At 36.2% G+C, this 14,675-nt stretch overlaps 1 pseudogene; it reads right to left on the bottom strand.

The window, feature by feature from the left end:
• Window positions 1-13,278: 13,278 nt before the first annotated feature.
• On the bottom strand, window positions 13,279-13,372 carry LOC147475744 (small nucleolar RNA R71; annotated as a pseudogene).
• Between the last annotated feature and the right edge of the window lie 1,303 nt (window positions 13,373-14,675).

The following is a 14,675-nucleotide window of genomic DNA, read 5'->3' on the forward strand; positions in this document are numbered from 1 at the left end:
ACAGATGAGGACCAAGCTAGAAGCTCGGCGCCCGGTTCGGGGCGAGATCGACCACGATTCCCACCTCACGGGGACTCTCCTTCTAAGGATACACCCTCGAGACACGCCGCCGCCGCCGAAAGACGAATGGTGCTTGGTCCATCAAGAGCTCAGAGCGATCTCGAGGCGTGTGCCTTCCGCACCAGTTCGGAGTAGCTAGGGATAGTATAGTTTGATGTTTTATGTTTTATTTGTAGTTTCATTACTTGTCATTTATTTTTATGTAAGTTTCTTTTAAGTAAGTTGAATTTTGTAGTGAAATGTACTCCGCGATGAATTATTTTTAATATAATGGGTTATTTTCATTATCGTGGTTGTTTAATATTGACCCCACCTTCCTAACTTGTTTGGGGGTGGTTTTATCTATTCCAAAGATGATTTTTATATAACCCTCGTGTTAGAATTTATTGCGGAGTCAAGGTGAAAATATGGCTGTTTAGGCATATATATGAATAAGTATCATGGTAGGATGAAATCTAGATTAAATAGGTACATTCTATCATAAAATCAACCTAAAAGATACTGGGTTTGAATTAGAATCAAGGAAATGAGTTGTTTCCGTTTTCGGGTTTGGAAATTTTAGGATTTCCGGAAACTGCCGTAATTAGTTTTGGGCAACTTCCCGATCCATTTTAGCAACTTTAAACCTATATAAACTTGATACAATCTATCCTCACAACTCACACTACACCTAAACTCCATCACTCACCTTTCACTCCCGCGATTCCCTCGTTTCGGCTCATTTTCCGAAGTTTACGCAACTCCGAAGCGCTTTTCAGCTTCCTACTGAGGCCTTTTCGCTCGTATATTTTTTCTGAGTTTTTTGTTAAGGCTTCGCCTAAGCTGAAGCGTGACCAGCTCAAACACTGGAAATTTCAATTTCTTCAGAGCGACCAGCGCCTATCGAAAAGCTCGCCCGACTTCCGTGGACCGGAAATTTCCGGTTTTTAGCGTAGTATCGGGATCATTCGCAGCTATTCCAAAGCGTAATTTTGAGATGACATCTCCAACATTGATACCGGAACAGTCTTTCGAAGATTTGTTCCAAAGCACTACGTATGGTGCTTGGTTTCGCTGTTTATCACATTCGTTGGCCGGGGAGCCGCTTATGGTAAGATCGATGCACTTTATTCTCCGACTCTAGCATCTTATTTTTCACGATAACTGCTTTTTCTTTGAAAGACCGGATGGAGAACAAAGTGTTCTCCATCAACATTGATAATGAACCAATGGAAATTACGTGGTTCTTGCTAGCATTTGTTCTTGGACTTGCTATGCCGCTGAAATACAAGACCCATGGTGCTATTGGGTAGACAATATGTATGTCTACACTTACGAAGTTTTGCATGAGTCGTATGGCGGGCATTTTCCGTATCGAGGACCAAGGGGAATATAACGCCGCTTTGGTAGCCCGGTCCATGAACATAAGAACTGTTATGTTTTGGATCATGCTAAACATTTTAGGGGGATGGCGTTTTCTTACGTGAATGATGCCACTTGCAACGTCTTCCTTGCTCTAGCCACGAGACGTATGTGTCATGACCTTCCCCGAACCTTGATGTCTAGTTTAGCTCGATCCCATAGCATGAGGCATAAGTACCTCCTTATGCCCGTTCTAGTTTCCCGTATTATGCTTTGTTTCTTTCCTATTTTTTGTACACGCTTCACGGATTGGATTACGGTCGACACTGTCCGACCCACCAATAGTATCATTCGATCTTTCCATGCAATGACTTGGCAAGGGTGGCGGATACAACCTCATCAGGTTGCACCCTACATCCCGTCAGACCAAGTGGCTCTTAATAGGTTAGCAATCATAGATGATAAATGGCGGGAAGCCTAGCAAATTATCATGGCATGGCAGGACGCAAAGGAACCTCACTTCTTTATGGAAGAAGAGGATGAGTAAGATGATGAGTAATGCGGGAGATAAGGTAAGTTTTCATTCTAGTTAGTGTCTGCTTATGTCCCAAGCAATTTCATTCTTGTTAACCCCATAATGGGTAGAACTTCATTATAGAGTTAAGCGTCGGTTTTATTTCCTATATTAGTGCGTTCTAACCTTGTTTTACGGATGTTCCTGAATTTCCGCGACTTCAATGGTATTTTTCCTACCCTCTTTATTTAATTGCTTTGAGGACAAAGCATGCTTTTTGTTTGGGGGCATAGAAACACGATAATTAAGGCATCTGTTAGGATATAGATATGTATAATATGCATTTGTTTTTAGTTAAAATTTCAAAATTCAAAAATATAAATAAATAAGTTATGCTATACACTTAGGAATATTGGTATTGTTTCTTTCTCCATGCTCTTAACAATCTAGAAGTCTCAATGTAAATTGCCATGCATCGGAATAATTGTTAGAAACTTAGGTTAATATATAGGTAATAATCTTTGCATCTATCTATAAATATATTACATGAGTATCTATGATTGTTAGCGATAAGTTTAAAATCTAGGCTAGAGTACTTATTCTAAAATCTGTGAGAATATAGCCTAAAGCCTTATATGAATGAAACATTTGAGAAATGACACAAGGGAGAAGTAAAATCCGGATAGAGATATCACACGTCCACTTGCTTGATCACTATGCCATATCCTAAGCGAGAATTTAGGCCCTCTTTTGGATCGATATAGCCGAAATTCAAACCTATGAATTATTTTCCGCTAGTCGCCCCCTTTGAAAGCCTTTTCTTTAGCCTTCCATAAACCACAAATCCTTTACCCCATTACAAAAACAAAACAAAATAAAAAAAATTCAACCCACCCAATTTAGAATAAGTCTAAGAATAGAATGAGGAAGAAAGAAGAAGAGAAAACCCGTGGTAAACAAAAGTTAGTTAATTGCTTCAGAAAATAAAGAAAAGAAGTTTCCATCCAAGGAAAAGAAAAATAAAAATAGAAATAAATAAAAACTCCAAAAATAGAATAAAAGGGAGTCAAAAGCCAAAAAAAAAAAAAAAAAAAAAAAAAAAAAAAGAAAAAAAAAAAAAAATATGGCTAAGGATGGAAACAAAGTGTAGAAGCAAAAGGAAATAACAAGGTTTTCTCTAGTTACATAATATGAAGACTCTATTATCTCAGGCTTGTCCTTTTTGAATATCCATTTCCTTCCTTCTTAAACCATCTCCTAATCCCCGTAACACCTAATAAAGACCTCTAGCTCAATTAGGAATACGTTAGTGTGATAGTAAATGGCAGATGTGTTTGATCGACTCCGGCTTCCTTGTTGTCATTGAGATTGTAAAGGTAAAGTGTGCCCACCAAGCAAGACTAGAGTAAATAAACTTGAGTGGAAAAATCGAGTGTTGATCTTGACTATTATTGTGAGAATCTACTTAAGGGTGCTATTCCAAGTTTCAGAAACGGACCTTCTATTGCATTTCATAGTATTACTCATTGTATATATATTTGTTATAGATGATTGATTATTATGCATATATTAGCTTAGGTTTTTTACTTGGTTATTCTTGTTTATAGCTAGTGAGATGCATAGATAGTTTGGAGCATGAATAAGGAAACAATAGTTTTATTTCTTAGTCGTTGTAGTATAGATGAAGTTTGTGAGTACCTTCATTGGAAAACTCTCACGAGGCTATAACTCGTCCACTAGGGAATTCCTAGTGGTTTAAGGCCTTGTTGCATATGGTCAATGCAATCGCACTCGTAAACGAGAAGTATAGAACTCCATTTTTGGTCACTTATGTTAATTTCTCATCTTTGCTTGAGGACAAGCAAAATGCTGTTTGGGGTGGTTTGATAAGAGCCCAAAACTGTAGTTTTAACCCTTTAACAATCATACTTTTAGACCAATTATGTGAGTAATAATTAAGAGTTAACACTGATTACGTGTTTTTATGCATTTCAGGCTTCAAAGTCCATTATGTGCAGAAATGTGCCACTTTAGCGAGATAAAAGAGCAAAGGTCGGTTACTAAGGAGTTCCGTGATTAAAGGCCAAGTTTCGAGAAGACAAAGCCTTTCCTAAAAGCCCGGTCAAAAGCTGAAAAGTCGACGCGGGCAGAAACAACACACAAAGTCAGCAGAACTTCCGAAGGACATATCTTTGGACTCAGACCTCGGAATGGGGCCTACCTTATGTCAAAACGACCGGCTTGGAAAGAGCTTTCCAATGGGCTAAGCCTTGACCCAATCAGAGGAGCAAAAGTGGACGAAAAGTCTGTTGAAGCCAACTGTAGCTGAAGAGGCCTTTCTGGACTGAAAGAATTGGGTTTCGGGCCTGATTCTCTGGCCCAAAACATGGCTCCAAGCCCATGCACGATTTTTGGATCTGAAAGTATAAAAAAAAAAGCTTAATTCTTTGTTAAGGGAGATTTTTAGGTTAGAAAATAAAAGTAGCTTAGAAAAGAAAGTAGCCATTAAAATAGCTTCTAGATCTAGTTTTATTTAATTGTTTTTGATTAAGTGTAGTTTCAAATCCAATTATTGTATTAGATTAAACCTTGGAATCTTGTTCTTCATTTTGATTAGGTCAATAAAGTAGTATTTCTATCAACTTCGATTTTTGTCATTTCCATTTCTAGATCCAATTTCAATTCCTGTCCTTATTGCATTTTAGTCATTAAATTAGATTTCATTATTGTTTAATTAAGTAAATTTCAATTCTTTACATCATGTTTAGTTTAAATTTAATCGAAATGATTGCATAATGATTCTCGGCTAAACCTCCATTAGGGGGTTGAGAAGCCTTGATGAAAGCTTGATTCGATTAACGTGGATTCGTCGTAATTTCCTTTCCACTCTAGAAACGCGTTTAGTTCACCATGAGAATGGGTTTAATCGCTCATATGCTAGTTATTAATGGGTAGAAATGCCATGTGTAATTAGGGATTAGGAAGAACCAATTGTTCTGCCCGAAGCCCAATTCAATTCGGATTACTTACGATTTGTAATTAATAGGATTAAGTCGAAGTTAAGGTGGAATCAATTCCCCTCTAACTCCTTATCATCGAATCAACGTAGCATTCCCTTAGTTATTCCCATCGATCGACTAGTTGCATTTCGGTGGGTAGTTGCATCATTAGTATAGTTACCTTTTTAGAAAAATCTCTCATTAGACTTTAAATTTAGATTACTTACACGCGGAGAACACGAAGATGCGGAAGGACTAGGAGTGGAACGAATCACTCTACTCCACTATATCTCATAGACTTGAGAGTAGAATCTTTGATAAACATAGACCCATAAGATCAAGTTTAGTTTTACTTGCGTTTAGAGTTCATCACTTTATTTCGTAGGTAAGACTATTCAATTTTATCTTTTATCAGCGGACCTCCACTCCGGGTTGACACTTAACCATCTTGCTTTTCAGTCCAGTGGTGAGTCTTATTGTAACCTCATTCTCTTCTTGTAGGTTACCCATGTTATTAACGGTCTTATGGATGTTTTTCCTTGCAGGTTGGTGGTCTGATTCCAAGTCTCGTATATACTCGGGAACAACCTCTTCCGTCTTTGAAAGACTCTGCAGTCTAGGATCTACTCAAGCTGACTTCCTGATAATCGTAAAAATAGTAGAATCCTAAATATTAATGTTAACAACACTAATACGTAATCCTACCGTTCTTACGTTTAAATCAATTCTTCTTACTCTCAAAACATAATTATGCAATATAATGAGTAAGGATTCGTTCAACTCTTAACTGTCTAGACTTAAATTGAATTCAACTAATCAAACCCAAAAGGAACAATGGTGAGAGTAATGATTTGATGTGAAATTTCTATACTACCATTCCCAACACAAGAACAATAATAAGAACATGTCATTATGGAATAAGTAATTAACTTTATAAATCTAATAGAATAGCAATAACAATAATTTAATACTGAATTTAAGGTAAGAATAAAAACTAATTAATTAATCTAAAACTAGATCTAGAACTAAGGTTTAATGGCTACTTTTCTTATCCTAACCTAATTTATTTTCTAACCTAACTATCTACCTACTAACAAAGAGTCAAACTTTTGTTTTTATACTTTCAGATCCAAAAATCGTGCATGGGCTTGGAGCCATGTTTTGGGCCAGAAAATCGGGCCCAAAACCCAATTTCTTTAGTCCAAAATGGGCTCTTCAACTGCAGTTGGCTTTGATAGATATTTCGTCAACTTTTGCTCCTCTGATTGGGTCAAGGCTTGGACCATTGGAAATCTCTTTCCGAGCCGGTCGTTTTGACATAAGATACTCCCAATTCGAGTCCGAGTCCAAAGATCGCGCTTTTAAGTTCTCACGACTTGTGCACTATTTACGCCCGTGTTGACTTTTCAGCTTTTGACCGGGCTTTACAAAGGCTTTGTCTCCTAGAAATCTTGGCCTTTATTCACAGAACTCCTTAGCAACCGACCTTGCTCCTTTATCTCGCTTAAAGTGGCACATTTCAACATAATGGACTTTGGAGCACGAAAATACATAAAACACGTGTCGATATTAACTCTTAATTATTACTCATATAATTGGTCTAAAAGTATGATGGTTAAGGGGTTAAAACTACAATTTTGGGCTCTTATCAAACCACCCCCAAACATAGCATTTTGCTTGTCCTCAAGCAAAGATGAAAAATTAGAATAAGTGACCAAAAATGGAGTTCTATCTACTCTCGTTTCGCTGAGTGCGATTGCATTGACCATATGCAAAAAGGCCTTTGATAAGAGCCCAAAACTATAGTTTTAACCCTGTAACAGTCATACTTTTAGACTAATTATGTGAGTAATAATTAAGAGTTAATACTGATTACGTGTTTTTATGCGTTTCAAGCTTCAAAGTCAATTATGTGCAGAAATGTGCCACTTTGATGAGATAAAGGAGCAATGGTTGGTTGCTAAGGAGTTTTGTGATTAAAGGCTAAGATTCAAGAAGACAAAGCCTTTGTAAATCCCGTTCAAAAGCTGAAAAGTCGACGCTGGGCGTAAACAAAGACACAAAGTCGACTTTTCGAAGGTCAGATCTTTAGACTCCGGAACTGAATTGGGCCTACCTTATGTCAAAACGACCGGCTCGGAAAGAGATTTCCAATGGTCTAAGTCTTGACCCAATCAGAGGAGTAAAAGTGGACGAAAAGTCTGTTGAAGCCAACTGTAGCTGAAGAGACCTTTTGATCGAAAGACTGGGTTTTGGGCGATTCTCTGGCCCAAAACATGGCTCCAAGCTCATGCACAATTTTTGGATCTGAAAGTATAAAAACAAGAACCTGACTCTTTGTTAATGGTAGATAGTTAGACCTAGATTAGTTAGCCTCCATTAATTAGTTTTAGAACTTAGTTTTAGAATTTCAATTAGTTAATTAATTAGTTTTTCATATCTTGTTTTAGATCTAGTTTCATGTTTAATTAATTACTTTAGAACAAAGTAGATTATTAATTTAGTATTTGAATCATTGTTTTATTATTCATTAGATTAATAAAATAGTGTTCTTGGTAATCTAGTTTCATTTTCCATTTACTTATTTAGTTCAATTCTTAGATTCAATTATTTGTCATTATTAGTTTAATTCAATTATTGCATGAGTAGTTTTGAATTGAGTTTAAACAAGTAAAGTTCAAATCTTTATATCATGTCTTGTTCGAATTTGATTGGGAATGATAGCGTGATGATTCTCGGCTAAACCTCCATTAGAGGGGGTTGAGAAGCCTTGATGAAAGCTTGATTCGTGTTAATGTTAAATAGTCGTAATTTCCTTTCCACTCTAGAAATGATTATTTCACCATGAGAATGGGTGTAATCGTTCACGTGCTAGTTATGAATTGGTAGAAATGCCATGTGTAATTAGGGATTAGGAGTAACAGTTGTTCTCCAAAGCGATTCAATTCGATTATGACGATTAATTCGTTAATGGATTAAGTTGAGCTAAGGTGGAATCAATCCCCCTCTTACTCCTTATCATAGAATCGACGTAGTATTCCCATAGTTGTTTAAATAGTCGACTAGTTGCATCTTGTGGGTAGTTGCATCGCAGTCTAGTTATCATTTCGTAAATCTCTCATTAGACTTTAGTTAAGATTATTTATACGTAGATAACATTACCATGCGAAAGGACTAGGAGTGGAACGAATCATCTACTCCACTATATCTCAATAGGATTGAGAGTAGAAATCTTTGATAAATATAGGCACATAATTAAGTTTTAGTTTACTTACGTTTTGAGTTTTATCGTTCATTTCGTAGGTAAACTTTTATTCATTTTATGTTTTATCAGCCTTAAACCACTAGGAATTCCCTAGTGGACAAGTTATAGCCTCATGAGAGTTTTCCAGTGAAGGTACTCACAAACTTCATCTATACTACAACGACTAATAAATAAAACTATTGTTTCCTTATTTATGTCTCAATTATCTATACATCTCACTAGCAATGAATACAGAATAATCATGTCGAAACCTAAGCTAATATATGCATAATAATCAATCATCTACGAATAAATATATATACAATGAGTAATGCTATGAAATGCAAGAATGTGTCCGTTTAAAACTTTGGAATAAGCGTCCTTAAGTAGGTTCTCACAAAAGTCAAGACAAAAATCACTATGATTTTTCCACTCAAATTTTGCTACTCCGATTAATGCGGTGGGCATACTTTACCTTACAATCTCAATGACACACAAGGAAGCCGAAGTTGATCAAACACATCTGCCACTTACTATCCCACTAACCTATTCCTAATTGAGCTAGAGGTCTTTATTAGGTGTTGCGGGGATTAGGAGATGGTTTAAGAATGAAGGAAACGGATATTCAAAAAGACAAGTCTGAGATAATAGGGTATTCATATTATGTAACTAGAGAAAACCTTGTTCTTTTGCTTCTACACTTTGTTTCCATCCTTAGCCATATATATATATTTTTCTTTTTCTTTGGCTTTTGACTCATTTTATTCTATTTTTTTTGGAGTTTTTATTTTATTTCTATTTCTATTTTTCTTTTCTTTGGATGGAAACTTCTTTTCTTTATTTTCTGAAGCAATTAACTAACTTTTGTTTACACATGTTTTTCTCTTCTTCTTTCTTCCTCATTCTATTCTCAGACTTATTCTAAATTGGGTGGGTTGAATTTTTTTTTTTTTTTGTTTTGTTTTTGTAACAGGGTAAAGGATTTGTGGTTTATGGAAGGCTAAATGAAAGGCTCGGGGGCTTACTAGTGGAAAATAATTCATAGGTTTGAATTTCTAGCTATATCGATCCAAAAAGGGCCTAAATTCTCTCTTAGGATATGGCATAGTGATCAAGCAAGTGGACGTGTGATATCTCTATCCGGATTTTACTTCTCCCTTGTGTCATTTCTCAAATGTTTCACTCATATAAGGCTTTAGGCTATATTCTCACAGGATTTGTAGAATAAGTACTCTAGCCTAGATTTGAAAACTTCTTGCCAAAAATCATAGATACTCATGTAATATATTTATAGATAGATGCAAAGATTATTACCTACATATTAACCTAAGTTTCTAAAAACTATTCTAATGCAAAAGCAACGTGAGACTTCTAGATTATTAAGAGCATAGAGAAAGAAACAATACCAATATTCCTAAGTGTATAGCATAAACTTTTTATTTTAATTTTTTTTTTATTTTTATTTTTATTTTTATTATTTTTTTAAGACAAATAATACATAATATACAACCTAATATGTGCTTAACATTTACATCGTGTTTCTATATACCACCCCAAACAATTTGGGAGAAGGGGTTCATGAAACAATTCAATAGCACAATTAAATTATGTAACTAACTAATTTTTATAATTTTTAACATTTTATAAATAAAAGTCGTAATTTACATCCTAAAAGTGTCTAATTTTTGCAAATGTTTCTATCCCACCCCAAACAATCGAACGCTTTGTCCTCAAAGTGTAAAGAGATAAGGAAAGAATTTACCATAGAAAACGTGGCAAAATTGGCGACTGCACTGTAACAGAAATATTGTAAAGATGATATGATAATATGAAGCACAATTAAACTAGTACGTACTAACTAACACAAACTCTACTGGAGTAAACATGACAGGCTTAGGATGGCAACATGATTTGAAATGAATACCAAAATACGCCACCCCCAAACAAAATTGGAAAACTCTTTTTAAGTTTGAAAATTTTGTTTGGCCTATACTCCAGAAAGTTGGTATTGTACGAAAACTTGGGTCTTTTAAAGTCAGATTCCCTAGACTTACTAATATATGTTTATGTTTTTATTTTATTTAGTTTTTATATGTTTGATTTTTAGAAAAACAAAACAAAATTACGATAAAGAAATAAAAATGAAACTCACTCCATAGAGAAGCACTACTCAATCCACGAGAAAAAGTGCAAGAGATAAATGCGTGAGTCACATGAAACGTAGACTAAGAATCCGACACTTACAACCACTCACTCCAAAAGGAGGGTCCGGTTGCCTTAATGGTGCACTCCCATAACATAAGATTGGAATGGAGTACAATCAAGAATAAAATGAGTCTTTTATAGTCAGATACTCGAGACTTTATCTAATATATATGTATTAAAATGCAGTTTACCATATATCAACAATCAAAAAAGTTGTGGGTCTTTCCACAAATAATTAACATGGAATGTACCATCAAACAGAATTAAGCACCAAGATTTCCTATGACGTAGCTTAGTGGAATGAGAGCAATGCCTTATAGATCTAAAACCTAATCGAGCATACAGTTTCTTCTTTGTCCTCCTAAGAAGGGGATGCCAAGTAAATGAACGTGAGAAAATTGATGGTTGTGGAAGATACGTAGGATGTGGATAATTTTGAGAAGGAAAAAATGAAAAAGTGTCAGGTGGCTTGTTGATAAGAGCCCAAAACTGTAGTTTTAACCCCTTAATAATCATACTGTTAGACCAATTATGTGAATAATAAGTAAGAGTTAATACTGATTACGTGTTTTTATGCATTTCAGGCTTCAAAGTCCATTATGTGCAGAAATGTGCCACTTTAGCGAGATAAAGGAGCAAAAGTCAGCAGAACTTCCTTCCGAATGTCATATCTTTGGACTCAGACCTCGGAATTGAGCCTACCTTATGTCAAAATGACCGCCTCGGAAAGAGCTTTGCAATGGTCCAAGCCTTGACCGAATCAGAGGAGCAAAAGTGGACGAAAAGTCTGTTGAAGCCGAATCTAGCTGAAGAGGCCTTTTTGGACTGAAAGAATTGGGTTTTGGGCCTGATTCTCTGGCCCAAAACATGGCTCCAAGCCCATGCACGATTTTTGGATCTGAATGTATAAAAACAAAAGCTTAGCTCTTTGTTAATGGTAGATTTTTTGGTAGAGAATTAGGGTAGATAGGTTAGAGTAAAAAGTAGCCATTAAAATAGCTTCTAGATCTAGTTTTATTTAATTGTTTTTGATTAAGTGTAGTTTCAAATCAAATTTTTGTCTTAGATTAAACTATTAGAATCATAGTTCTTCATTAGTATTAATAAATAAATAGCTATTAGTTAATTTCGATTTTTGTCATTTCCATTTCTAGATCTAATTTCAATTCTTGTGTTTATTTCATTTTAGTCATTAAATTAGATTTCATTATTGTTTAATTAAGTAAATTTCAATGCTTTATATTATGTTTAGTTTTAATCTAAATGGAAATGATTGCGTAATGACTCAAGGCTAAAACCTCCATTAGAGGGGTGATGAAGCCTTGATGAAAACTAGTTGTTAGTATAGAATTGTTGTAGATTCTATTCCACTCTAGAAGGTCGTGTTTAAGCCATGAGAATGGGTGGGCGACCTCACATGCTAGTTAGTTATTTCGGTAGAAATGCCATGAACACTAGGGATTAGAACTTCGAATTTCTTGCCGTAAGAGCGTGAGAATCGAGATACAAGAATCTATACTAGGATGTTAAGTTGGATTCGAGGTGGATTCAATTCCCTACAATCCTTTATCTAGATTCAAAACAATCATATTTCCATAGCATTAACCTTTGTTTAAATTCAAATAATCAATTTCATATTTGCATTTAAATTAGTATAATTCCCATAACATTTAAGTAAAGCTCTCATTGACTTAAGGTGACTAATTAGATTAGAGAACATCCATGCTAGAGCACTAGGAGTGGAGCGAATTCTTACTCCACTCTATTTCAATAGACTTGAGAGTAGGAAACTTTGATAAACATAGGCTCAAAAGATTAGTTTTAGTTTACTTACGGATTGAATTCATTAAGTTCATTTTTAAGTAGGTAAACTATTCATTTTACATTTATCAAATGGCTGCCATTTTTTTAGTTTACACTTTAGCATTGTTTTCATAATAGAATTAGTCATTTTTAAGTCCCATTTCACCCACCCACCCTTGTTTGATTCATCTTGTGGTTGTCCGTTTCAAAGTTGAAAAATTCGGGTAAAAAATTACAGCGGCTGGCATCCTCCTTAACCACCAGCCCCTATAGCTTTGGACACTCATCTACCCGCCCCCATGTGGGCCCCATAGCGACCAGCTAAAAAACAACGTAATTTGAAAATTACTTTCGGGCCAGCGCCAATCTGGCGCGGTGTTAAATTTTTTGGATTTAAAACGGTTTGATTCGAACTTTGATCTTTCATATTTTTTCATGTTCTAACCTGCTATATACGAACAAAGCGTAAACAAGGCGCTTATTCATAAAGCGAAGCAAGGGCCTTGTCGGTATTCCTTTCTTCCACCTCGCGTCTCGGTTAGAGGTTTTACTTTAGTATATCGAAATTGTTTGGAGTGTTGCATGTTTAGTTAAGTTCGACTTAGTCTTCCATGAGATTAAGGTCGGCCGAACAAAACACCCGAGCGTAAATACACAACAACATCAACAATCAAATCTATCTAGTATACCACCCACTACACCTCTAACTACTATTTCACACACACCACCACTTGATAATGGGGAAGAAAGAGAGAGACTCCTCTCTCGGACTTCTACAAAGCCTTGGCGATAGCCCCAAATCTTGCATCGTTCTAGCAGACCAGTGGGGATTTCAGAATCCCTCCAAATATTTTTAATTTGTTACCCGTTTTTCATGGTTTAGACCATGAAAAACCTTATCGGCTATCGTAGGATTGAACAAGTCCTAACAACATTCCACCATCCTATGGTTGATGCGGAACAAATTAAATTAAGGGTATTCCCTTTCACCTTAGCCGATAAAGGCGTCTTGGTTAAGCGCCCAAAGCTAATTACGTGGACTCGTGGGCTAAACTTGTTGTTTGTTTATGGAACATTTTTACCCACCCCTAAAGCGGATGAGATGCTTTCCAAGATTCATTTCTTTTCGACAAAATCCTCATGAATCATTTTTGAGGCTTGGAATCGTTTCACCGATCTCCTTATAGAGTGTCCACATCATAACTTAGCGAAAGACCGTTAGTTAGTGCCTTTTCAAAGGACTTCTACACCACCATAAAAAGTCCTTGACATAATGAATGGGGGTAGTTTCTTAAGCAAAGGAGCCTCGGGAGGCTTATAAATTTTTAGAGGACCAAACTAAAGCGTAATAATAATTGGGGAGGTAGTGGCGATTACTCCCGCTCCACTAGTTCTTCTTCTGATTAAAATTTTACGGTATGTTTGAGGTTAAATCAGATTCGAGCTTAAAACTCTAATCGAATCCTTTCACAAAAGGTAGAGGCCATTTACGTACAACAAAAGCCAATCCCGTCATGAATATAAATTCAAATACATGTAGTTTTTACATTTGGAGTCACGAGCATCCGACTCCCATCCCTATAGCCTATGAACGGGCTTGTTCCATTAATAGTGAACCCTAAGCCCGCGGAGACAAAATCCCAACTCGGTTGGAGAAATAACCAACAAGTCACACCTCGAGGTCTGATAATCAATATGTTAGGCCAGCGCCGCGGCTTTAACCAAGCTCCACCACGACAAGGGCGAGTCGGGGTAATTTTAATAATTATAACAACCAAGTGCAACCTCGATAAGGTCAAGCACAAGGTCAAGGTAATTATAATAATTATAATGCTAATAGAGGTATCGTTCGGTCAATAATAATTATCAAAATCCACCCATAAATAATTCCGTGAAATAGTTCGATCCACACCACTGTGACTACTACACCCACACAACCGATCGCCTTGACACCTTCATACAAGTGAGCCAAAACTTTTCCAAACCATGGCTCAATCTAACCAAGCCGGCTTCTAATCCGTTAATAATTTAACCCAACGGTTGGCTCAAGATAAAGCCCAAACCAAAGGTGTGTTGCCGGTCCACGCAATACCTAATCCTAAAACAACAAACCACGACCTTTGAGGTAACCGATAATACTAGTAATGAATATGAAAATGTAGGTGAGATAAATGTCATCACCACTCTCGTTAAAGCCAGTGGTTTGATAACAAAAGGTAACTATGCCTATAGTTACCCCACCGATAACCCACACCTACTATTTTACTAGATACGAAATAGAAACGAAGAGCCTACCACTTTGTAGAGGTACGGTTCACAACCTGAACCTAAAAACGAGAAAGCCGCGGTTAAACATCCGGGTAATACCATTGCTAAATATAGAAATGAAACCACCGTTTCCAAAAATTAGCCATGTTAACTAGGGATACAAATTACGAGGAGATTAGGGGCGTTTTCAAGAATCTAACTATAAACCTTCCCTTCCTCGAAGCTATTAAAAGCTACCACA

This window comes from Coptis chinensis, chromosome 9 (genome assembly GCF_015680905.1).
Source record: "Coptis chinensis isolate HL-2020 chromosome 9, ASM1568090v1, whole genome shotgun sequence".
In the NCBI taxonomy this organism is placed as follows: domain Eukaryota; kingdom Viridiplantae; phylum Streptophyta; class Magnoliopsida; order Ranunculales; family Ranunculaceae; genus Coptis; species Coptis chinensis.